At 39.9% G+C, this 26,774-nt stretch overlaps 1 protein-coding gene across 2 annotated transcripts in view; it reads left to right on the top strand.

The window, feature by feature from the left end:
• The window catches only part of LAMA2 (laminin subunit alpha 2), a 1,496,617-nt gene that overhangs the window by 283,293 nt on the left and 1,186,550 nt on the right, over positions 1-26,774 (top strand). The window lies entirely within an intron of this gene.

Below are 26,774 nucleotides of genomic sequence, written 5' to 3'. Positions count from 1 at the left end.
ACCTGCAAGAAGCCCAGCACCTCCCAGTCTCTGATTGGGTGGCTGAGCTGTCATTCATCAAACTGGCAGCTCAGCATGCCTGTCATGGGTATGTCAGAAGCTGCAGACAGTCACACTGCATCTAGCTGCAAAAGGTCTCACCCTGTCACTCCCTAAGCAGGGCATATTGCCAGAGTCAGGCAGGGATTAGGTCCCTGCTCGGAAATAGATGAAGAACCTTTATAGGGACGTTTAGGGCAGGCAGGGTGACTATAGATCTGTCTAGGGGTCTCCACTCCCCCCTTCCCTAGCGTTGGGCTCCCTTCCCCTCATCTCTTGGTGTTGCACTTAGTTAATTCTGTCAAAGGGGGTCTTTAACCTACTTTTAACCACTTAAATATATCTGTCGCGATTGATAAAAAACGGCCGATACTGCAGTTGTCACATGTGGAGGGTGCTATTCACTTATTACTGATCGTTGTTTTAAAGCAGTAATGTAGGAATAATGACCCCTTTATGACTGCCTTTTTAATGGGTATTGGCAGTCGTTAAGGGGTTAACCACCAGTGTATAACAGTTCATCATAAAAAAAAAATGTTAAAGCAATAGCACAATACGTAAGCAATCAATTATATGAGAAAACATTGCTTAAACAGTATTCGAGGTGTATTGAGGTGAATTATATTATATTTAATATTTGATGCCTGGTTTCAGATAAAAAATGTTCCACCTTAAGTAAAAATAGCAAATATTGTAAGCAGAAATTGACAAATGCATCCATAATTTTATGACCATGGCAGTTAAGTGTCAATGAATAGAGATTGTCTTTTTAATATATGTACTTCTGTGGCTAAGACAAATTCAGACACTGTTAAGTGGTTTTTCTTTTCAGAAAATAGAATAATATGGATACAATGAATGTTTTTAAAGAATAGACAGTTAAATCCATCAAATAGGATCTTCACTATATAAATATCCTACAGCAACTTCCACTGCAGCTCCTCATGGTTATGTGTGTCTGTTTTGTTACCTATACCGCCCTGCTTTTCATGAAAACAAGGCTAATCCCATCGAGGAACATTTTCATTACAGAATTCTGCTGCTCTCATCTTACTCACTGAGCATTAGGGTATGGATATATCATTTCAATTGCTCGCTCCCAGCAAAAGGTAACTCAGATGCAATTAAATCCTAACTATTTCTTATGGCTGAGAGTTATATTGTCTAGTTTTCATTTTTACCATGAAAACAAAGCAAAAGAAGAAAAAGTTTTCTTACTATTACTTTGAGATTACGCTAAACTGCCAGCTGTGCACCACACCACAAATCAATCAGATGGAAAACAAATGATTTTTACATTGTTTTTCCTTTGCAAATCAAAGGAAACAGTTTAGATTGATTGCATTATATTTATGAAACAACAAGAGACAAGACTAATGCAATTCCTCAAATGTCATGGCATTTTGGCTGTAAATTAGAAAAACAATGTTTATTGGCTAATAGTCATTGTAATTATTGTTCATTATTTTGTAAGTCTATATGCTAGATGCACAGAAACATATGTATATAGAACCATTATGTATGGAGCAATATACGGGGCCGATTATTTTGTATGAACCACTATGTGGTGCCCATAACACTGTATGCAGCAATATACGGGGCTCATTATTCTGCATGGAGCACTGGGGTGCCCATAATACTGTATGGAGCAATATATGGGGCTCATTATTCTATTTGGAGCACTATGTGGTGCCCATAACACTGTATGAAGCAATATACGGGGCTCATTATTCTGCATGGAGCACTGTGGTGCCCATGATATTGTATGAAGCAATATGTGGGGATCATTATTCTATGTGGAGCACTGTGTGGTCCCCATAAAACTGTATGGAGCAATATATGAGGCTCATTGATCTGTATGGAGCATTATGTGGTGCCGTTAATGCAGTGCAGAATTGAATACTTTAGGATTTTTTGTGTATTAGCTTACGCTGGTCGTCTAGTTTGGCTTGAGGCATCCAGAATATACTTGTTCAATATTTTATGCAAATTTTTGAATAAACTTAAGTGATTTTATATATATATACACTCCTTGTTCCTTTATTGGTTCTGAGTTGATATTGAGATATTTGTAGACAGCTATTAAGTCTCCTCACGGTCTATTTGTTTGCAAGCTAAACATTCCCAAATCTTGTAAATGTTCCTCATAGGACACGGTTTGCAGGCCGGTCGCCATTCTGGTTGATCTTCTCTGAACCTGCTCCAGTTTGTTGATATCTTTTTTAAAATGTGGTGCCCAAAACAGGACACAGTAGGGTTGAGCGAAACGGGTCGGCCATTTTCAGAAGTCGCCGACTTTTGGCAAAGTCAGGTTTCATGAAACCCGACCCCTGTGTGGGGTCGGCCATGAGGTCGGCGATCTTCTGAATCTGATATCGGAATTCCGATACCGAGTTCCGATATGTTTGCAATATCGGAAATCGGTATCGGAACCCATATTTAGGTGTAAAATAAAGAATTAAAATAAAAAATATTGCTATACTCACCCTCTGACGCGCCCTGGTACTAACCGGCAGCCTTCCTTCCTTAGAATCAGCGCGTGAAGGACCTTAGATGACGTCGCGGCTTGTGATTGGTCGCGCGACCGCCCATGTGACCGCTCACGCGACCAATCACAAGCCGCGACGTCACCGAAGGTCATTCAAGCGCTGATTTTTAGGAAGGAAGGCTGCCGGAAAGAAGCAGGGCGCGTCCGAGGGTGAGTATATACCTAATAGGAATATACTCACCCTCGGATGCGCCCTGCTTCTTTCCGGCAGCCTTCCTTCCTAAGAATCAGCGCTTGAATGACCTTCGGTGACGTCACGGCTTGTGATTGGTCACGTGAGCGGTCACATGGGCGGTCGCGCGACCAATCACAAGCCGCGACGTCATCTAAGGTCCTTCACACGCTGATTCTAAGGAAGGAAGGCTGCCGGTTAGTACCAGGGCGCGTCAGAGGGTGAGTATAGCAATATTTTTTATTTTAATTCTTTATTTTACACTAGTGTTGAGCATTCCGATACCGCAAGTATCGGGTATCGGCCGATACTTGCGGTATCGGAATTCCGATACCGAGTTCCGATACTTTTGTGGTATCGGGAATCGGTATCGGATCCATAGTGATGTGTAAAATAAAGAATTAAAATAAAAAATATTGATATATTCACCTCTCCGGCGGCCCCTGGACATCACCGCTGGTAACCGGCAGGCTTCTTTGTTTAAAATGAGCGCGTTTAGGACCTGAGAATGACGTCGCGGCTTCTGATTGGTCGCGTGCCGCTCATGTGACCGCCACGCGACCAATCACAAGCCGCGATGTCATTCTCAGGCACTAAACTCCTCATTCTAGGAATTTAGGACCTGCGAATGACGTCGCGGCTTCTGATTGGTCGCGTGGCGGTCACATGAGCGGCATGCGACCAATCAGAAGCTGCGACGTCATTCTCAGGTCCTAAACGCGCTCATTTTAAACAAAGAAGCCTGCCGGTTACCCGCGGTGATGTCCAGGGTCCGCCGGAGAGGTGAATATATCAATATTTTTTATTTTAATTCTTTATTTTACACATTAATATGGATCCCAGGGCCTGAAGGAGAGTTTCCTCTCCTTCAGACCCTGGGAACCATCAGGATACCTTCCGATACTTGTGTCCCATTGACTTGTATTGGTATCGGATATCGGTATCGGCGATATCCGATACTTTTCGGGTATCGGCCGATACTATCCGATACCGATACTTTCAAGTATCGGACGGTATGGCTCAACACTATTTTACACTTAAATATGGATTCCAGGGCCTGAAGGAGAGCTTCCTCTCCTTCAGACCCTGGGAACCATAGTATCCCATTGCACTGCATTGGGTTTCGTGTTTCGGCCGACCCCGACCCCGACTTTTCTATAGGATCGGCCAATTTCACTCGACCTGACTTTTGAGAAAGTCGGGTTTCGTGAAACCCGACCCGATCCTATAAAAGTAAAAGTCGCTCAACCCTAGGACACAGTATTCCAGAGGAGGGTTGACCAAAGAGGAGTAGAGGGCAATAATGACTTCACATGATCTAGACTGTATGCTTCTGTTAATACATCCCAGAACTGTATTTGCCTTTTTTTGCATCACACTGTTGACTCATGTTCAGTCTGTGATCTATTAGTATACCCAAGTCTTTTTCACATGTGCTGTTGCTTAGCCCTATTCCTCCCATTCTGTATATGCTTTTTTCATTTTTATTGCCCAGATGTAGTACTTTGCATTTTTTCTTGTTAAAAGCCATTCTGTTAGTTGCTGCCCACTGCTCCAGTTTATTTCTATCTTTTTGATTCCTCTCTCTCTTTTCTCTAGTGATAGCTATCCCTCCTAGCTTTCTGTCATCAGCAAATGTAATCAGATTACTCTCAATTCCTTCATCTAAATCATTGATAAAGGTGTTGAACAATACAGGGCCCAGGACAGAGCCCTGTGGTACCCCACTTGAGACATTATTCTAAATGGAGCCATTTATGGCTACTATTTGGGTCCAATCACTAAGCCAGTTATGAATCCACCTAACAGTTGCCTTGTCCATTCCATACTTAGTCATTTTTTCAATAAGGATTGTGTGAGATACTTTGCCAAATGCTTTGCTGAAGTCAAAATATACTATAACTACAGCATTTCCCTGATCCACCCAGTCAGTCATTCTGTCATAGAAGCAAATTAAGTTAGTCTGACATGACTTATTAGTTACAAACCCATGCTGAGTCTGGTTAATAACTTCATTCTTATCCAGGTACTTGCATACATGTTGTTTAATAATTTGTTCAAAGATCTTTCCTGGTATATAAGTCAGACTCACTGGCCTATAGTTCCCTGGGTCCACCTTCTTCCTCTTTTTGAAGAAAGGAACAACATTTGGTCTTCTCCAGTCTTCTGGGACTTCTCCTGTTCTCCAAGAATTGTCATAGATTATTGAGAGTGGTTCAAAAATTTCTTCTGCTATCTCTTTCAGTACTCTGGGGTGTAATTCATCTGGACCTGGAGACTTGAATTCATTTATGTTAGCTAAGTGTTTCCTCACTATCTTTCTGTTTATAGATATCCTGGATTCTTCTCTTCCCATAATAGGACAGTGAAAATCAGTTGATGTTACATTTCCTTTCTGAGAGAAAACAGATGCAAAATAGTAATTTAAACGTTTGGCCTTCTCAACATCCTTTCTTACCATTTCATAATTTTCATCCTGTAAAAATCCTATAGCATCTTTGACTTTTCTTTTACTTTTGACATATCCCCAAAATCCTTTTTTATTGCTTTTGACATCTCTTGCAAGCCTTAATTCATTGTCTGCTTTAGATAATCTGATTTGTGCCCTGCGGATTCTGCAGACTGCATTATATTCCTCTTTAGATATGCCTCCCCCTTTCCATTTGATAAACATTTCTTTCTTTTTAGCATATGTTTAAGTTCTGTGTGTATCCATCCTGGTTTGCTTAAATGCTTTGTATTCTTCCCTCTTTTTGAAATTTTTTAAGATTGTGCTTTAAGAATCTCATTTTTCAAAATTTCATATTCTTCCTGGACATTTTTGTACTTAAGGAAAGCCAGCCATTGGATCCCTCCAATTCTCTTTCTGAGTCCCTTAAAATCTGCCCTTCTGAAACCTAGCCTTGAAGTCTGAGTCTTCACAGGTCTTCCTCCTTTAGTTATCAAAAATTCTAAAATAGCATGGTTGCTACCTCCTAGGGTCCCAGCCACTCTTACCTCCTCAACAATTTCCTTCCTGTTTATAAGGATTAGATCCAAGGTAGCAGATCCCCTTGTTTTCTCTCCTACCATTTGGAAGATAAAGTTGTCAGCAAGAGAGGATAAGAATTTGTTTGACCTGTTAGTTTTGCCTAAGAGAGATTCACAACACATGGCTGGATAGTTGAAATTTCCCATGAGACCTGTGCCATATTTTTTGGAGAACTTGGCCATTTGACACATAAAGAGTTCATCCATATTTTCAGCTTGCACAGGTAACCTGTAGTAAATGCCTACAATGGTGTCCTTTTCATTGTTCGTTCTGTTTTTGTATTCTTACCCAAACAGTTTCCACAGATCTCCCAGTCTCTGAAGCTTCAATCTCTGTGCAGATATATGCTTTTCTAGCATACAATGTGACAACTCCTCCTTGTTTATCAAGTCTGTTTCTTGCAAATAAGTTGTATCTTTCTAGCTTTATATTCCAATCTTGTGTATCGTCCCACTAAGTTTCAGCGATTCCAATGACATCATATTTCTTCTCCTGTGTTAGTATTTCCAATTCTACTTGTTTGTTACCCATGTTTTGTGCATTCATATAGAAACATTTTAGTTTGTGATTGGTTTCTCTTTCTCCAATATTTTTATCTTTGTTCTTCCTTTCCACTTCTAATAGCAGAGTTCTCAATAGTATTTGTCAGATGAATGGCTTTTTCTGGGCTTTAGCTTCCCTTCCCATAATGTTCTAGTTTAAAGCTTTCTTAATGAGTGTAGCGAGGCGACTTCCAAATACATGTTTTCCAGTCTTCGTAAGGTGCACCCAATCTCTATCAAGTAATCCATCGTATAGGTAATTCACTCCATGATCTAGAAATCCAAATTCTTGTTGATGGCACCATCGACGTAGCCTGCAGAATCTTATTCCACCTCCTTGTTCCATGGCCATCCACTGGAAGGATGGAAGAGCAGACCACCTGCGCTCCCAGTTCTTTCACTTTCTTATCTAAGTTTTCAAAGTCATTGCAGATTGTTTCCTGATCGTTTCTTAGGGTGTCATTTGTCCCCACATGTATTTGCAGGAATGGGTGGTCGTCTGTTGGTCTGAAGAGTCTTGATATCCTGTCAGACACATCTTTAATTTTTGCACCTGGAAGACAGCACATTTCTCTTGAGGTTATATCAAGTCTGCAGATTGCAGCCTCTGTTCCTCTGAAACAGGGAATCCCCCATGACCACAACTCTCGGTTTCTTCTTCACTACATTTTTCTTCCTCCATCCAGGAAGACTCTGAGGGTGTCCAAGGTTGTTCTTTGTTTGTAAAGCCTTATCTTGAAGTATTTCTTCGTTGTTCTCCTGCGTACTGGTTCCTGAGCAGTATGGGTGCTGACTGCCTCTTGATCCTCCTGCTTCTCTGTGTCTCATTCTTCTATTCCTCTGTTTATTCAGGTGCTCTTCGAATTTTTTCTCTTCCTGTAACATGAAGAGATAATTCTGCTCTAAGAACTTTTCACCTTCCTTAATGATTTTCAATGTAGCTAACCTTTCTTCTAGATTTTGCAACTTTTCCTCCAACAGGGACACAAGCTTGCATTTCTGGCACGTGAAGTTTGGCTTTTCCACTGATAAATCTGTGAACATGTAGCAAAAAATGCAGCTCACCAAATGGCTCCTGGCCTCTGCCATGTTCGTATTGTTAAAAAAAATATCAAAACGGTGAGAAATGTGCCAAAATTCGTGAGCCGGCAGACGTGGTTTACCGATGTCCTCCATTCACCTGCAACAGCCAAAATCCAATGTTCTTTGAGCTCGCGGAGACCCTTCACTTATCCCAGAAGGCACTGGGTATATGCAAATTCTTTCCTGAGGACTCTTCCCCTGGTTTACTGATGTCCTTCTTTTCAGCTGCAACATCCAAAATCCAATGTTCTTTGAGCTAACGGAGACTCTTCACTTATCCCAGAAGGCACTGGGAATATGCAAATTCTCTCCTCAGGACTCTTCCCCTGGTTTACTGATGTCCTCATTTCAGCTGCAACAGCCAAAATCCAGTGTTCTTTGAGCTCACGGATACTTCACTTATCCCAGAAGGCACTGGGAATATTCCAATTCTCTCCTCAGGACTCTTCCGCAATATATGGGGATCATTGTTCTGTATAGAGCACTATGTGGTACCCTTAATACTGCATGGAACAATATATGGGCTCATTATTCTGTATGAAAGAATCTGTGATGCCCATAATACTGTATGGAGCATTATGTGGTGCCCAAAATTCTGTATGAAGGTCTATACTGTCCAGTTTCTGAGATATTGTAAAAATTGCAAAAGACGTCACTCATGTAATACTGATGACACTCAGATCTACCACTCTGGCCCTGATGTCACCTCTCTGCTGTCTGGAATCCCAGAGTGTGTTTCAGTCATATCCTCCTTCTACTCTTCTCGCTTCCTTAAACTCAATGTGGACAAATCTGAACTCATCATCTTTCCTCCATCTCTCAGATCTTCATTACCTGATCTATCTATCATAATAAATGATATCACGCTTTCCCCTGTACCAGAAGTCCGCTACCTGGAAGTAACCCTTGACTCTGCCCCGTCCTTCAAACCGCACATTCAAGCTCTTTCCACCTCCTGTCACCTCCAGTTAAAAAATATTTCCTGAATCTGTCCTTTCCTCAACCCTCAATTTACTAAAATGCTTGTGCATGCCCTCATCATCTCCCAGCTTGAATACTGCAACATTCTTTTCTGTGGCCTCCCTGCTTGCACTCTTGCACCTCTCCAGTCCATCCTTAACTCTGCGGCCCGACTAATTCATCTCTCTCCTCGCTACTCCTCGGAATCTCCCCTCTGCAAATCTCTTCACTGACTCCCATTCCCTCAGAGTATCCAGTTCAAATGACTAATACTGACATGAACAAATAATTGTATAAAAAGATTAATGTGATCCCAGCTTTAAGATATTCCAGATGAAGGTTCGTAGTGATGAGGAAATATTTAAGTAATCTGTCATTAGGATAGACTCTTTTCATTTAGATTCTCATTTAGGATGGTGAAGATAACACTATAATGTATACCTTTACAGGGTGCAATCTACTGCACCTTACATACCATGATGATAGCAGTTTAATTTTTTCGCAATATCCAAAATTGAAATTGAACTAATCCTAAATAGAAGATATAACTGTATTTCTGGAGTTCATATAATACAATATACTCAAAAACTACAACTATAATGGATCTTGCTCCATCTATTCTCCCATTATATTAGTTCTAAAAGCTTTTTTTCAGTTTTCTTAATACACCCTATATTTTTTTTCTATTGATATATGAGAATAGGTGTATCTTGAGGCCGGAGAGTGGGGGTTCCCTGAAAGCTTCCTCCAACTGAAGATCATCTGTAATTATCTTATTTATTATTTTTCCAACTTTAATATGACCTCATAAATGAAAATGCTGAAAACTTAAAGTAAAAAGTACACTGTATCCTGATTTTATGGTAAGACTTAATTATATTGAATAAAAATACAAATGTGGTCAGACTTAATCAATTAAATTGAATAAAAATGTCAGTAACATAGAATGGCTTTTAAGAAAGGTTATTTTAGTTTCCTGTAATGACATAAACAACATTGTCAAAAATATCATCTTAAGATAGAGGAAAATGTGTTACCATACCAGTTTTACAAAGGTTAATTTAACCCTATAAAGTTGGAGATAGGAAGATAAGAAAAATCTTAGACATAGAAGGGAGAGTGGGCATAGGAAAACTATGGTCATTATTTGAATCTGAAGAGAACAAGGATAAACTTTTTGAATCAGATTCTCAAAGTATGCCTGCTACAAAGATAACATACTGCATTATTAACTGTTTTCTTCCATTATATTCTTCCACCTGTAGCCAGCAAATTGTAAGAGAGACAATTTTGGCTTTGCCAGCATTCTACTCACATTCCACCACCTCTATACAAATTACAGGTGCTTCTCACAAAATTAGAATATCATCAAAAAGTTAATATATTTCAGTTCTTCAATACAAAAAGTGAAATTCATATATTACATAGAGTCATTAAAAAAGAGTGATCTATTTCAAGTGTTTATTTCTGTTATTGTTGATGATTATGGCTTACAGCCAATGAAAACCAAAAAGTAATTATCTAGTTAAATTCGAATAATTAACAAAAAAAGATGTCGAAAAGGCAGTCATTGACACACTACACAAGGAGGGTAAACCACAAAAGGTCATTGGTAAAGAAGCAGACTGTTCACAGAGTGCTGTATCCAAGCATATTAATCGAAAGTTGATTGGAAGGAAAAAGTGTGGTAGAAAAAGGTGCACAAGCAACTGGGATAATCGCAACCTCAAAAGTATCACTGTGCTTGATTGGCCAGCAAACTCACCTGACCTTAAACTCATAGAGAATCTACGGGGTATTGTCAAAAGGAAGATGAGAGACCCCAAACCCAACAATGCAGACAAGCTGAAGGCTGCTATCAAAGCAACCTGGGCTTCCATAACACCTCAGCAGCGCCACAGGCTGATTGCCTCCATGTCACATCGCATTGATGCAGTAATTGATGCAAAAGGAGCCACGACAAAGTACTGAGTGCATTTACTGAACATACATTTCAGTAGACCAACATTTCAGATTTTAAAATCACTTTTCAAGCTGGTGTTATAAAGTATTCTAACTTACTGAGATAATGACTTTTGGGTTTTCATTGGCTGTAAGCCTTAATAATCAACATTAACAGAAATAAACACTTGAAATAGATCACTCTGTTTGTAATGACTCTGTATAATATATGAGTTTCACTTTTTGTATTGAAGAACTGAAATAATATTACTTTTTGATGATGTTCTAATTTTGTGAGAAGAACCTGCAAATAGAGTGATAAGCACCAGGGGCCTCAAACTGCATTCCTCAAACCATGTGTGTTTTCAAGATTTCCTTAGCATTGCACAAAGTGCTGTAATCATTATGGGTGTAGGTGATTACATTATCACCTGTGCAATACAAGGAAATCCTGAAAACGTGACCTGTTTGCAGCCCTTGAGGAATGCAGTTTGAGTTTTAATGTCCCCTATGTCCTGTACCGTAATAATATTATTTTGTGCCTAAAACAATAATAGCGCAGTCTCTGTACAGTAATAATGCTTCCTCATTTTAATAATGCTCCCATTTGCATCCTGAAAGTTATACAGCACCATAGAGTAATAATGTCCCTATTGTGCCTCCTTATAATAATCTACTATGCCCCTCTTTTATTAATAACCCCTGTACCTCTTCAAATAAAAATCCACTGTGACACCTTATAATAATAATGATCCAGTACCCACTTATAATGATGAAAATTACCCCTGTGCTTTGTTATATTAATAATAATGCCTTTTGCGCTTACCATAAAATAAAAATGATCCTCCAGTGTGTCATCTTATAATATTGCACCATAATTGTGCTTCCTCTTAATAATGACTCCAAGTTCTTCTATATTGCAATAATGTCACAGAGCAGAGTGCATACTTAGGAACCATGGAATCCCATAGCAAAAGTCCTATCACGGTACAAAGGTTCAGTCACAGAAATTCATATATTCCAACATGTATTGCGGCACTTGCATAGTTCTTTTGCTCCAAGTAAAATCTTAGTGCACTCACCTACCATGAAACCCCTTACTTAACCTAAATTATGTATAATGCCCCCCAAAATGCTCCAAAACAGTGTGATCAACCCAAAATGGCCCAACACAGTGTAATGTTCCCACATTCATCCAACAACACAGTATGATGGCTCCACAACCCCTACACACAATATGATGCCCCACAGAGTTCCCACACATTATAACGGCCCTTGCTACCACCAATAAAATATGATGGTCACCACAGCGCTAATACAACATAGTCATCACAGCTCTTCACACAGTTTGATGCCTCACAGCCACTACACAGTTTTTAGAAAATAGAAGACAATGTTGCCATTCAGTCAGATGATGCTCATGAGGAGGCATTGCACAGCGGAAAAAGATTTTTTGGCTCAGATGAAAACATTTTAGATTTTTTTTTAAATTTAATTTATTTTTTATTTTTTAAATTTTTTTGTAATTATTATTGTTGTTTTTTATTTTGTGTAATATAAACCATATATGGTTTAACTTCCACTACATTGTTCAGTGTGCAAGGAGGAGAGGATGAACAGGAAGAAGGGGGATAGGAATCTTCCTCACCCTTACGAAGTAAGTGGAGCTTCAATCTTTCAACTCCCAAACTCCTCATGTGGATCTACTGTGTTTTTCGGGTGGCGCTCCTTTTTTTTTTCGGCAGCTACTACAGAGTAGAATGACATCCGTAGATCCCCACACAACATGATGGAATGCTGGGATTTCTCATCGATTTTAATATTGATAGAGCTATTTTTTTGCACAAGTTTAAAAGAGGCTACATTTTTATAAAGATGGGAAATTTACATCACCAAGCTTTTCCTAATGATGATCGTGAACAAGCCAAAACCCTAACAGGCCAATTAAGGTCTGAAACCTTGGTGAAAGTTATCTGATCACATAAACCTCCAAGGGTCTCCATAGGTCCTTTTTCTTTCATTTTAGCAATTTTTAAAATGTGAAGAATGAAAATATAAAGGGGGAAGGTTTTTCAGGACTGAGGAGTAGCAAATGCTGCTGGGAAGTGAAGCTTTCTTAGACAAGGATATGACTACTCATTCTACTATGTGAAGCTGCATGCACCGAGGGGCATATAGAAATGGAAAAAGAACAAGAAAGAAAGAATGAAAACTTATATTGGGCTCAATTGGTATGTAAAAAAGTATGCATTTAATGTGCGTTATGAAAATTATTGTGATGCTGGAAATAACCTTTTAAGAAATAGTTTTTTGTCCATCTCTCTATCTACTTATTGATCTATGCAAAGATAGATAGAAAGCTGAAACAGCACCTTTGAAATAGTGGGAGCAGATGCCAGGACCTCGACTAGGTCCTCATTAGATATAGCTCAAACAATGGCAACACCCCAGTGTCCAAGTATGAAAAAAGATGGCTTTATTAATTAGAGATAAGCTTATCGATCTGCTGTGGATCAAAATTGAGTCCAATTTCTTGAAATTTGCAGATCCCCATGTGTTTGATCAGTTTGACATTCAATTTATGAGGATCAGCAAAAAAAATTGTCTTTCGCCATTTCACACATCGCTAAAGATTGCAACAGCCATATAGCCCATTAATTACGTCAGGAACTGCTGATTGGACTTCCCCATAACGCCTTCCAGCTATCACATCCCATAGTCTAGTGCGGCCAATAAGGAGGAATTATCACAGCCAATATAAAAGATGAGGGTCAGCCATGCAACATTTTATTATAATATTAAAGCCTAGGCATAGGAGGTCAGAGCGTACAAATCACTACACATAGGGAGAGAAAAAATGCCTAAATCTTCTTGTGGTGCATTGCTCTAGTGCTCAAGTGCATTGAAAATATGAGTGTTAAACTCAGTCTGAGAATAATACACCAAAGATTTAAATAATAGGTACGTGCAGTTCTTGTAGAGTCAGTGTGAATATTAATTGATTGATCTGTGATATACTGCCATAACACACTTTTTTTTTTACTTTTTACACATTTAAAACAAGGAGCCCAGTTTCAGAACCCTCGGTACTAATTTTTCAAATAAAATAAATATGAAACCAAGGCTTGTGAGTTGTGCTTGTTGTAAAAGCAAATATACATTATCCTGTAATAGTCTAATATTAGATCCATTTATACACCATGAGTACCGCTGATGGATACCACCAGTCACCATCTGTTTTACCCTAGCCAGATAGGTTGAGGCCACTTGGACTATAACAATGCTGTGTTTCAAAAAGGGTTCAGTACACTAGGAGACCTCAGAGTGGTATGTGCACAATGTCCTTGCAATTATAGGGTTTGCAGTGTTGAGTATTTGCGGTGAATCAAATTTTGTGAAAACTGAAAGATTTGAATTTTTAAAATATGCCCTTTTCTGTTATTAATCCATAACTTACAAAAGCAACATTTCAGTTTCACCAGGAACCTTTTTAAACCAGTCTAATGATAGTGATGTTAAATAGTATAGTGCAGACATAATTACATGTTTGGCAATTAATAAATAATATCAAATACAGTGACAAAAATTCATGATCGAGTTGACATATTCACTAACTTGTGAAGCAACAACTGATGCATTCCCAAAATGTATATATATATAAATATATATATATACTAGATGGTGGCCCGATTGTAACACATCGGGTATTCTAAAAGATGTATGTATGTATGTATATAGCAGCCACATAGTATATAGCACAGGCCACGTAGTATATAGGAGTACTACATGGCCTGTGGTATATACCATGTGGCTGCTATATACATACATGCATATTGTAGAATAACCGATGTGTGAATATAGGCCACGCAGAAAATAACAGCCCACGTAGTATATAACACAGCCCACACAGTATATAGCAGCCACGCAGTATATAACACAGCCCACGTAGTATGTAATAGGCAGCATCAATAGTGAAAACTTGGTCACACAGGGTTAATAGCAGCGGTTACGGAGTGCGTTACCCGCAGCATAATGTGGTCCGTTACCGCTGGCATTAACCCTGTGTGAGCGGTGACTGGAGGGGAGTATGTGGGCACCGGGCACTGACTGCAGGGGAGTAGGGAGGCACTAATCGGACTGTGCCCATCGCTGATTGCTCGCGGCAGCCATGACAGGCAGCTGGCGAGACCAATCAGCGACGCGGGATTTCCGTGACGGAAGTTGCTGACAGACAGAAAGACGGACAGACTGAAGTACCCCTTAGACAATTATATATATAGATATATATTTATACATCTTCAAAATTAGATAAGTTTACAAATACAGGAGAATAATTTTAATTCACAAAGTAGAGCTGAGGGGGTTTTACGATTATGCAATGATTACTTAATAAAAATAGGTATTGCTTTAAGAATTTTATCAACCTATTGTCTGTATCACAATTTATTTTCTATATACTGTAACATTCTGTAAACAAAGTTTCTTGAATTATTATTCACATCAGGGTGGCCTTTACCTATTATGTAGACATTGCACTTTAAATAAAATGTAATTGTTTACCCCTTCTGTAGTTTTCTAATTAATTATGAACACAGCAATTAGGCAGTAATGTAAAAAAGTAACATTATTTGTGTTTGAATTAAGAGATTTTTGATCGCTTTTGTACTGAAAGAAAATAACGAAATTGTACACATTGTACGTTTCGTTTCTGTTATTCCATTCAAAGACTAACTCGGAATAAAATGATTCCTTCATTTCCAAACGTGTACTTAAAATAAAGCTGTCAGATACCATCAGGCATAATTTCAACTAAATAGTAGCTTGAATTCCATTAGAGTTTGAGTGTCTGCTGTGAAGAATTAGCACCTTAGGTCAAAGAAACCACATGTATCAGTAAGCAGATACTGTATTTCTAAGTGCTTTTGTCCTGCTGACTAAAATAAATTGCATTAAAGTCCCTTAACTGATTGATTTCTGAAGTTCAGTAGTTGAACTGTTGGGAGTAACTCACAAGGGTGCATTTTCTTCTCTATTGGCTAACCTTTTGCAGATTAACGATTTCGTCAAGATCAATTGAAATAATCTTTGTGCACTGAATTATTCTTTTTTTTCCGCCATATTCAGTGTCCCAGCCTTCAGTGGCCATTCATTTCCATAATTCGCAGCTTCTTCAAATTAAAATACATTTCATGACATATTTAAGGTTCTCTCTGGACTTGTCCTTTTGTCCGTTTTCTAGAAATGTCTCTCTCAGTCATGCTTAGAAACAGTTATACATGCAGAGTACTTGCATTCTCACAGCTATATAGTGATAAGATACTTTTTTTTTTCAAAACAAAGTGAAGGAAACCTGTCATGTCCCAAATGCTATTAACCTGTAAATATGGGATAACCTGCCTGATAATAACATTACAACCGCCACTCGTAACTCGCCACTCGCATGCCTATTTGACTGAAAATAGTTCTCTCCCAAGAGTTAATTTTCTCCCAGGAACCTGACTTTCAATAAGATGGCAGGAAAGCATTATAATGCTATTAAGCTGCAATTTAACCCTATATCTGCAGGTTAAAAGTATTTGGAGACCTGACAGGTTATCTTTTAAAATGTTTTGCATTACAGTTTTTCCAAACTGCTAAATTGATGATTTTGGATAAATTTTACTTCGTCCACACTGCTTCAGGTACCGAGAAAATTTGTTGAAGATGTTGTCCACTACTTTCACATTGATGATCTACCTTTGCTTCTCACAAAGTTAAACTAGTTAAAATATCATCTAAAAGTTAATTTATTTCAGTTCTTCAGTACAAAAAAGTAAAAAGTAAAATTCATATATTAAATAGATTCATTACAAACAGAGTGGTCTATTTCAAGTGTTTATTTCTGTTAATGTTGATGATTATGGCTTACAGCCAATGAAAACCCAAAAGTCATTATCTCAGTAAATTAGAATACTTTATAACACCAGCTTAAAAAATGATTTTAAAATCTGATATGTTGGTCTACTGAAATGTATATTCAGTAAATGCGCTCAATATTTTTTGGGGGATTACTGCATCAATGGCGGTTTGGCATGGAAGCAATCAGCCTGTTGGACTGCTGAGGTGTTATGGAAGCCCAGGTTGCTTTGATAGCAGCCTTCAGCTCATCTGCTTTGTTGGGTCTGGTGTCTCTCATCTTCCTCTTGACAATACCCCAGAGATTTTTTATGGGGTTAAAGTCAGGTGAGGTTGCTAGCCAATCAAGCCATGTGATACTGTTGTATCTAAACCAGGTATTGGTACTTTTGGCAGTGTGGTCAGGTGTCAAGTCCTGATGTAGAATGAAATTTCCATCTCCAAAAAGCTTGTCAGCAAAGGGAAGCATGAAGTGCTCTAAAATACTGGTAGAAGGCTGTGTTGACTTTGGTCTTGATAAAACAGAGTGTGCATACACCAGCAGATGACGTGACTTCCTTAATCGACACTGATTGTGGAAGCTTCACACTAGACCTCAAGCAGCTTGGATTGTGTGCCTCTCCACTATTCCTCTAAACTCTTTGCTTCCTCTGGTCCATGTTGAGTGTGATACACACCATGTCACCAAACAGCACAAGGAGTAACTGTAGCCCTATATAAAGGCCCACTCACTGATTTCAAGATTTTAGACACCTGTGACACTAGTTAGTGGCTACACCTTGATTTAACATGTCCCTTTTGTCACATTGCTTTCAGGAGTACCATTATTTCTGTCCAGGCCTATTTCATGAGTTTTATTTTTTAAAATATTCTGTGGAAGCATGGTTGAAAAGCAATGTCTGACTTTCATTTGTTAATTTTCATCGATTTTTTATTTATTATTACTTTTTTTTCAGATTCAAATTATTTCTGTAACCATTGTGGGTTTATCTGTCATTAACCCTTCACCCCCGGAGCTTTTTTCAGTTTTGCGCTTTTGTTTTTCACTCCTCTCCTTCCCAGAGAAATAACTTTTTAATTTTTCCATCAATATGGCCATGTGAGGGCTTATTTTTTGTGGGACGAGTTGTAATTTTGAACAACACCATTGATTTTACCATGTTATGTACTAGAAAACAGGAAAAACATTCCAAGTGTGTTTTTTTGTTTGGCTTTTTTGCTAGTTTCACTAAATGCTAAAACTGACCTGCCATTACGATTTTTCAGGTCATTACGAGTTTATAGACACCAAAATATGTCTAGGTTCTTTTTTATCTAAGTGGTAAAAAAAATTCAAAACTTTGCTTTAAAAAAAATGCGCAATTTTTCATGATCTCTAGTTGGGTGAGGGCTTATTTTTTGTGTGCTGAACTGGTGTTTTTAATGATACCATATTGGTGCAGATATGTTCTTTTGATCGCCTGTTATTGCATTTTAATGCAATGTAACGGCAACGAAAAATCGTAATTTTGGAGTTTTGACTTCTTTTTAACACTACGCCATTTAGCGAACAGGTTAATCCTTTTTTTATTAATAGATCATGTGAATATCAATGCGGCAATACCAAAAATGTGTAGGTTTGATTTATTTTATTGTTTTATGTTGAATGCGGCAAAAGGGGGTGATTTAAACTTTTTTTATATATTTTTAAAATCTTTTTAAACTTTTGCCATGCTTCAATAGTTTCCATAGGAGTCTAGAAGCTGGCACAACTTGATCTGTTGAGCTACATAGAGGCGATGTTCAGATCGCCTCTATGTAGCTGAATTGCTGACTTGCTATGAGCACTGGGTCGTGCTCATAGCAATTCGGCACTGACAACCATAGAGGTTTCATGGAGACCTCTTGTTGTCATGCCGATGAACTGATGACCCCCAATCATGTGACAGGTGTCACCGGTGTGCGCATTTCCGGCCTGACGGCCAGAAACTCAATTTAAATGCTGCTATCAGAGTTTGACAGTGGCATTTAACTAGTTAATAGCCGTGGGTGGATCACAATTCCACCCGCAGCTATTGTGAGCACATGTCAGCTGTTTATCGCCGGAGCCCACATCAAGCGGGGGATACCGACATCAGCCTACTTTTACGCCCGATGTCGGTAAGGGGTTAATCGAGGGGTACCAACAATTTTGACCACGTGTGTAAGTGACCACAATAGAAATTACTTTTGCTTAAATTGTAAAAAACATACTTGGACAAGGGAAGAGAAAAATCTTTAAGATGCACTCCCATCAAAATTTTTTTCCTCTTAAAGGGAACCTGTCACCCCCAAAATCGAAGATGAGCTTAAGCCCACTGGCATCAGGGGCTTATCTACTGCATTCTGTAATGCTGTAGATAAGCCCCGATGTATCCTGAAAGATGAGAAAAAAAGGTTAGATTATACTCACCTGGGGGGCGGTCCAGTCCGATGGGTGTCGCAGTCCGGGGCCTCCTATCTTCATAGGATGACGTCCTCTTCTTGTCTTCATGCGGCAGCCCTGGCGCAGGCGTACTTTGTCTGCCCTGTTAAGGGCAGAGTAAAGTACTGCAATGTGCAGGCGCCGGGCCTCTATGACCTTTCCCGGCGCCTGCGCACTGCAGTACTTTGCTCTACCCTCAACAGGGCAGACAAAGTACGCCTGCACCAGAGCCGCAGCGTGAATACAAGAAGCAGACATCATCATAAGAAGATGGGAGGCCCCGGACCGGACCGCGACGCCCATCGGACCGGACTGTCCCCCAGGTGAGTATAATCTATATGCCATTATATATGCAAACACAAAATCTATCAGAATTGCTGAGCAAACATTAATAAAAAGTAAACAAATTTTTAAAAAATTACTTACAAAAGTGAAGGTTCTTAGCGCATAAATTGCCCAATTCAAGTGAGCTCATAAACCGCAGCAAGATGACACTTCTCTGATGGGTCCTAACATCTAAAACATGCCTCTGTTGGCTGGTAGGAACAATATCTATTTATAAACACCCTTGTGCTGATGGGTGAGATGCAGAGTCTGAAAGGAGGCAGTCACAACCTCCAATGGATAACTGCATAGAACAAAAAACCTGTACAGTGAACAGTGTGTAGCTAGTAGAAGACTGGACAGGGGGTAGCTGTGGATATAGTGTTTTTATTACATTTTGCAAGGAATTTGAAAATGTCCCACAAACATTGCGTAAATTACGGTTTAAAGATTTAGAAAGTGAATATTGCAATTGGATAGAAAATGGCAAAGATCGCACCTAAAGAGTTGTGGTGAATGACTGCTATTCTGAATTGTTTCTCATTATAAATAGTGCACCCCAAGGTTCAGTGCCAGGTTCATTACTAGTCAACTTCTTTATTAATAATGTAGAAAATAGAATTTAATATGTAGTTGGTTTTAGTTTGGCAGATGGCACCAAGCTACAGTGCCTTGCGAAAGTATTCGGCTCCCTGGAACTTTTCAACCTTTTTTCAAATATCATGCTACAAACATAAAGATACCAAATGTAAATTGTGGGTGAAGAATCAACAACAAGTGGAACACAATTGTGAAGTTGAACGAAATTTATTGGTTATTTAAATTTTTTTTTTGGAATTCAAAAACTGAAAAGAGGGGCGTGTAATATTATTCGGCCCCTTCACTTTCAGTGCAGCAAACTCACTCCAGAAGTTTATTGTGAATCTCTGTCTGATCCAATATTGCCCTAAATGCCTAATGAGGATAAATATAATCCACTTGTGTGTAATCAAGTCTCCATATAAATGCACCTGCTCTGTGATATTCTCAGGGTTCTGTTTGAAGCACAGAGAGCATCATGAAGACCAAGGAACACAACAGGCAGGTCCGTGATACTGTTGTGGAGATGTTTTGAAGCCGGATTTGGATACAAAATGATTTCCAAAACTTTAAACATCCCAAGGAGCACTGTGCAAGTGAGAATATTGAATTGGAAAGAGTATCATACCACTGCAAATCTACCAATACCTGGCCATCCCTCTAAAAAAAGTGTTGTTTAAAGTTTGCAACAAGCCACCTAGGAGACACACCAAACATGTGAAAGAAGATACTCTGGTCAGATGAAACCCAAATCAAACTTTTTGGTTACAATTAGGGTTGAGCGAAACGGGTCGGCCAGATTCAGAAGTCGCCGACTTTTGGCAAAGTCGGGTTTCATGAAACCCGACCCGACCCCTGTGTGGGGTCGGCCATGAGGTCGGCGATCTTCTGATCTGGAATCGGAATTCCGATACCGAGTTCCGATATGTTTAAGATATCGGGAATCGGTATCGGAATCCATATTTAAGTGTAAAATAAAGAATAAAAATAAAAAAATATTGATATACTCACCCTCGGACGCACCCTGGTTCTCGCCTACAGCCTTCCTTCCTAAGAATGAACGCCTGAAGGGCCTTCGATGACGTCGCGGCTTGTGATTGGTCGCGTGAGCGGTCACATCAGCGGTCACGCGACCAATCACAAGCCGCGACGTCATCTAAGGTCCTTCAGGCGCTAATTCTTAGGAAGGAAGCATCTGAGGGCGCGTCCGAGGGTGAGTATATTCCTAATAGGTATATACTCACCCTCGGACGCACCCTCGTTCTAACCCGCAGCCTTCCTTCCTAAGAATCAGCGCCTGAAGGGCCTTAGATGACGTCGTGGCTTGTGATTGGTCACGTGACGCCCATGTGACCGCTCACGCGACCAATCACAAGCCGTGACGTCATCGAAGGTCCTTCAGGCGCTCATTCTTAGGAAGGAAGGCTGCCTGCGAGAACCAGGGCGTGTCCGAGGGTAAGTATATCAATATTTTTTATTTTTATTCTTTATTTTACACTTAAATATGGATCCCAGGGCCTGAAGGAGAGTTTCCTCTCCTTCAGACACTGGGAACCATTAGAAACCCAATGCACTGCATTGGGTTTCGTGTTTTGGCCGACCCCGACCCCGACTTTTCTATAGGATCGGAATGAAACCTGACCCGATCCTATTAAAAGAAAAGTCGCTCAACCCTAGTTACAATGCCAAACGATATGTTTGGCGTAAAGGTAACACAGCTTATCACCCTGAACACACATCAAACATCAAACATGGTTGTGGAAGCATCATGGTTTGGGCCTGCAGCAGGGACAGGGAAGATGGTTAAAATTGATGGGAAGATGGATGGAGCCAAATACAGTACCATTCTTGAAGAAAACCTGTTGGAATCTGCAAAAGACCTGAGACTGGGACATAGATTTGTCTTCCAACAAGACAATGATCAGAAATATAAAGCAAAATCTACAATGGAATGGTTCACAAATAAATGTATCCAGATATTAGAATTGCCAAGTCAAAGTCCAGACCTCAATTCAATCGAGAATCTATAGAAAGAGCTGAAAACTGCTGTTCACAAACGATCTCCATCAAACCTCACTGAGCTCGAGCTGCTTGACCAGGAAGAATGGGCAAGAATTTTAATCTCTCGGTGTGCAAAACCGATAGAGAAATACCCCAAGTGATTTGCTGCTGTAATCGCAGCAAATGGTGGCGCAACAAAGTATTAAGTTAAAGGGGCCGAATAATATTGCACGCCCCACTTTTCAGTTTTGGAATTTCCACAAAAATTTAAAATCTACTATATAAAGCTGAATGTGTGTGTGTGTGTGTGTGTATGTGTGTATGTCCGGGATTGGCATCTGCACCGTCGCAGCTACAGCCACAAAATTTTGCACAGTCACACGTCTGGACCCCGAGAGCGTCATAGGCTATATTGTGAGGCGAAATTTTAACCCCGCGCGTTCCAATTCACCAAACAATTTTGCCTCTATCTACATAATAGGGAAAAAAGTGAAAGGAAAAGTGTTGGAAGCGTCGCAGCTACAGCAACAAAATTTTGCACAGTCACACGTCTGGACCCTGAGAACATCATAGGCTACGTTGTGAGGTGAAATATTAACCCCGCGCTTTCCAATTCACCAAACAATTTTGCCCCTATCTACATAATGGGGAAAAAAGTGAAAGGAAAAGTGTTGGAGGCGTCGCAGCTACAGAAACAAAATTTTGCACAGTCACACGTCTGGACCCTGAGAGCGTCATAGGCTACGTTGTGAGGTGAAATTTTAACCCCGCGTGTTCCAATTCACCAAACAATTTTGCCCCTATCTACATAATAGGGAAAAAGTGAAAGGAAAAGTGTTGGAGGAGTCGCAGCTACAGCCACAAAATTTTGCACAGTCACACGTCTGGACCCCGAGAGCGTCATAGGCTTCGTTGTCAGGCGAAATTTTAACCCCGCGCGTTCCAATTCACCAAACAATTTTTCCCCTATCTACATAATGGGGAAAAAGTGAAAGGAAAAGTGTTGGAAGCGTCGCAGCTACAGCAACAAAATTTTGCACAGTCACACGTCTGGACCCTGAGAGCGTCATAGGCTATGTTGTGAGGTGAAATTTTAACCCCGCGCTTTCCAATTCACCAAACAATTTTGCCCCTATCTACATAATGGGAAAAAATGAAAGGAAAAGTGTAGGAGGCAAATTGACAGCTGCCAGATGTGAACAAGGGGGACTTAAAGAATGAGAGCGATGGCGCCAAAGAGTATATACCGTACAGTTGCTAAGGTGGGGCCTCGACATGGGATACTCACCACACACGGGGATATGAACACACACAAAATGCGCCACACACTACCACGTGCTTGAACACATATTACCCTCAGCACACATTTCACCACAAATACACCAACCTCGCCACATAAAAGTCAAAACACAAAAGTCGCCACTCAAAACTCACCACGCGCAGAACTCGCCACATGCAAAAGCTAGGCTCTTGCAAAACTCGCCACAAGTGTAAAATTCTCCTCATGAAAAACTCGCCACACGCAAAACTTGCACACGCGGAAAAATTGCCACATGCACAAAAGTTGAAACACATGCAAAAGTTGCCTCACACAAAACTTGCACATACTCAAAAGGCACCACACATAATACTCGCAATGCGCAAAACTCGCCATGCGCAAAACTTGTTGCACACAACTTGCTACACTAACCTGTCACATGTAACTCGACACACAAAAAGTTGCTACACGCATGTTGCTACACAAAACTCATCTCACAAAAGTCGCTACATGCATGTCGCCACACGCAATTCAACACACACAACTTGACAAACGAAACTCGCCCTAAAACACACACAGTCTGGTATTATCCTTCAAAAATAAAAATCTGATTAATAAGCAGACAAACTACAACAATTGCACCATATAGGAAATACGGCAGCTGTCAGTCACATGACCTGTCTATTATGTGTATGTGTGAGCTAATATATACTGCCAGGGGGAGGGCTTCCTGTTGGCTGGGGATTTATCAGGCTGCCAATTTAGCTTACAAATACTGAGGTAAAAATACTGAGCAAATAACGTGTAAACGAGGTCTAATACAGGAGGAGATGAAACACAGGTATATACTATATACAGGGGAGATGACACACAGATATATACTATATACAGGAGAGATGACACACAGGTATATACTATATAGAGGAGGAGATGACATATAGGTACATATATATACAGGAGGAGATGACATACAGGTATATACTATATACAGGAGGAGATGACATACAGGTATATGCTATATATAGAAGATGACATGCAGGTATATACTATATGCAGGAGGAGATGACACTCAGATATATACTGTATACAGGGGAGATGACACACAGGTATATACTATATACAGGAGGAGATGACATACAGGTATACGCTATATATAGAAGATGACATGCAGGTATATACTATATGCAGGAGGAGATGACACTCAGATATATACTATATACAGGGGAGATGACACACAGGTATATACTATATACAGGAGGAGATGACATACAGGTATATACTATATATAGAAGGAGATGACATTCAGGTATATACTATATATAGGGGAGATGACACACAGGAGGTATATACTATATACAGGGGAGATGACGTACAGGTATATACTATATACAGGAGATGACATACAGATGTATACTATATATAAGGGAGATGACAAACATGTATATACTGAGGTGATGAGGTGAAAATGAGAGGTGTGAGGTGAAAATGAAAAGGTGTGGGTGCAAAATGAGAGAAGTGAGGAAAAATAGTGGAGTGATCAGAAAATGACAGATGTGAGGTTGAAATGACAAGTGTTAGGGGGGAATGAGAGGAGTGAGGGAGAAAATGAGAGGTGTGAGGGAGAAAATGAGAGATGTGAGGGGGAAAATGAAAGATGTGATTGGGAAAATCAGAGGCGTGATGGGAAAATAAGAGAAGTGAGGTGCTATAACTAACCACAGATATTTACTATGCCCAGGCAACGCCGGGCTCTTCAGCTAGTAGCCAATATATTTCATTCCATTTCACATTGTGTTCCACTTGTTGTTGATTCTTCACCAAAAATTTACATATGGTATCTCTATGGTGGAAGCATGATATCTGGAAAAAGGTTGAAAAGTTCCAGGGAGCCGAATACTTTTGCAAGGCGCTGTATGTACTATAGCACAGCCCATGGAAAGCGTTCAGAAATTACAAGATGACTTGGTCAAACTGAGTATTTGGGCATCCTCTGGGCTGATGAGGTTCAATGTGGATAAATCTAAAGTTATACATCTGGGCACTGATTACCTGGTGGGCACGATATGTTCTAGAGGGAGTAAAACTAGGAGAGTAACTTGAGGAGAAGGATTTCTGCACTTGTAGATCACAGAATAAAAAGCAGCATGCATTGTCAATCAGCAGCTTCTCCATCCAACAGGGTGATGTCATGTTTTAACCCCTTCATGACCTTGGTATTTTCCATTTTTCCGTGTTCGTTTTTCGCTCCCCTCCTTTCCAGAGCCACAACTTTATTATTTTTCCATCAATATGGCCATGTGAGGGCTTATTTTTTGCAAAACAAGTTGTACTTTTGAACAACATCATTGGTTTTAGCATGTTGTACAGTACAGACCAAAAGTTTGGACACACCTTCTCATTTAAAGATTTTTCTGTATTTTCATGACTATGAAAATTGTAAATTCACACTGAAGGCATCAAAACTATGAATTAACTCATATGGAATTATATACTTAACAAAAAAGTGTGAAACAACTGAAAATATGTCTTATATTCTAGGTTCTTCAAAGTAGCCACCTTTTACTTTGATGACTGCTTTGCACACTCTTGGCATTCTCTTGATGAGCTTCAAGAGGTAATGACCGGGAATGGTCTTCCAACAATCTTGAAGGAGTTCCCAGAGATGCTTAGCACTTGTTGGCCCTTTTGCCTTCACTCTGCGGTCCAGCTCACCCCAAACCATCTCGTTTGGGTTCAGGTCTGGTGACCTCCTTGGTCAAATAGCCCTTACACAGCCTGGAGGTGTGTTTAGGGTCATTGCCCTGTTGAAAAATAAATGATGGCCCAACCAAATACAAACTGGATAGAATAACATGCCGCTGCAAGATGCTGTCGTAGCCATGCTGGTTCAGTATGCCTTCAATTTTGAATAAATCCCCAACAGTGTCACAAGCAAAGCACCCTCACACCATCACACCTCCTCCTCCATGCTTCACGGTGGGAACCAGGCATGTAGAGTCCATCTGTTCACCTTTTCTGCATCACACAAAGACATGGTGGTTAGAACAAAAGATCTCAAATTTGGACTCATCAGACTAAAGCACAGATTTCCACTGGTCTCATGTCCATTACGTGTGTTCTTTAGCCCAAACAAGTCTCTTTTGCTTGTTGCCTGTCCTTAGCAGTGGTTTCCTAGACGCTTTTTTCCATGAAAGCCTGCTGCACAAAGTCTCCTCTTAACAGTTGTTGTAGAGATGTGTCTGCTGCTAGAACTCTGTGTGGCATTGACCTGGTCTCTAATCTGAGCTGCTGTTAACCTGCGATTTCTGGGGCTGGTGACTTGGATAAACTTATCTACAGAAGCAGAGGTGACTCTTGGTCTTCCTTTCCTGGGGCGGTCCTCATGTGAGCCAGTTTCTTTGTAGCGCTTGATGGTTTTTGTCACTGCACTTGGGGACACTTTCAAAGATTTCCCAATTTTTCAGACTGACTGACCTTCCTTTCTTAAAGTAATGATGGCCACTCGTTTTTCTTTACTTTGCTGCTTTTTTCTTGCCGTAATACAAATTCTAACAGTCTATTCAGTAGGACTATCAGCTGTGTATCCACCAGACTTCTGCACAACACAACTGATGGTCCCAACAACATTTATAAGGCAAGAAATCCCACTTATTAAAACTGACAGGGCACACCTGTGAAGTGAAAACCATTCCCGGTGACTACCTCTTGAAGCTCATCAAGATAATGCCAAGGGTGTGCAAGCAATCATCAAAGCAAAAGGTGGCTACTTCGAAGAAAATAGAATATAAGACATATTTTAAGTTGTTTCACACTTTTTTGTTAAGAATATAGTTCCACGTGTGTTAATTCATAGTTTTGATGCTTTCAGTGTGAATGTACAGTTTTCATAGTCATGAAAATACAGAAAAATCTTTAAATGAGAAGGTGTGTCCAAACTTTTGGTCTGTACTGTATACTG

This window comes from Ranitomeya imitator, chromosome 5 (genome assembly GCF_032444005.1).
Source record: "Ranitomeya imitator isolate aRanImi1 chromosome 5, aRanImi1.pri, whole genome shotgun sequence".
NCBI classification, from domain to species: domain Eukaryota; kingdom Metazoa; phylum Chordata; class Amphibia; order Anura; family Dendrobatidae; genus Ranitomeya; species Ranitomeya imitator.
This window is presented reverse-complemented; position numbering and strand designations above follow the sequence as displayed.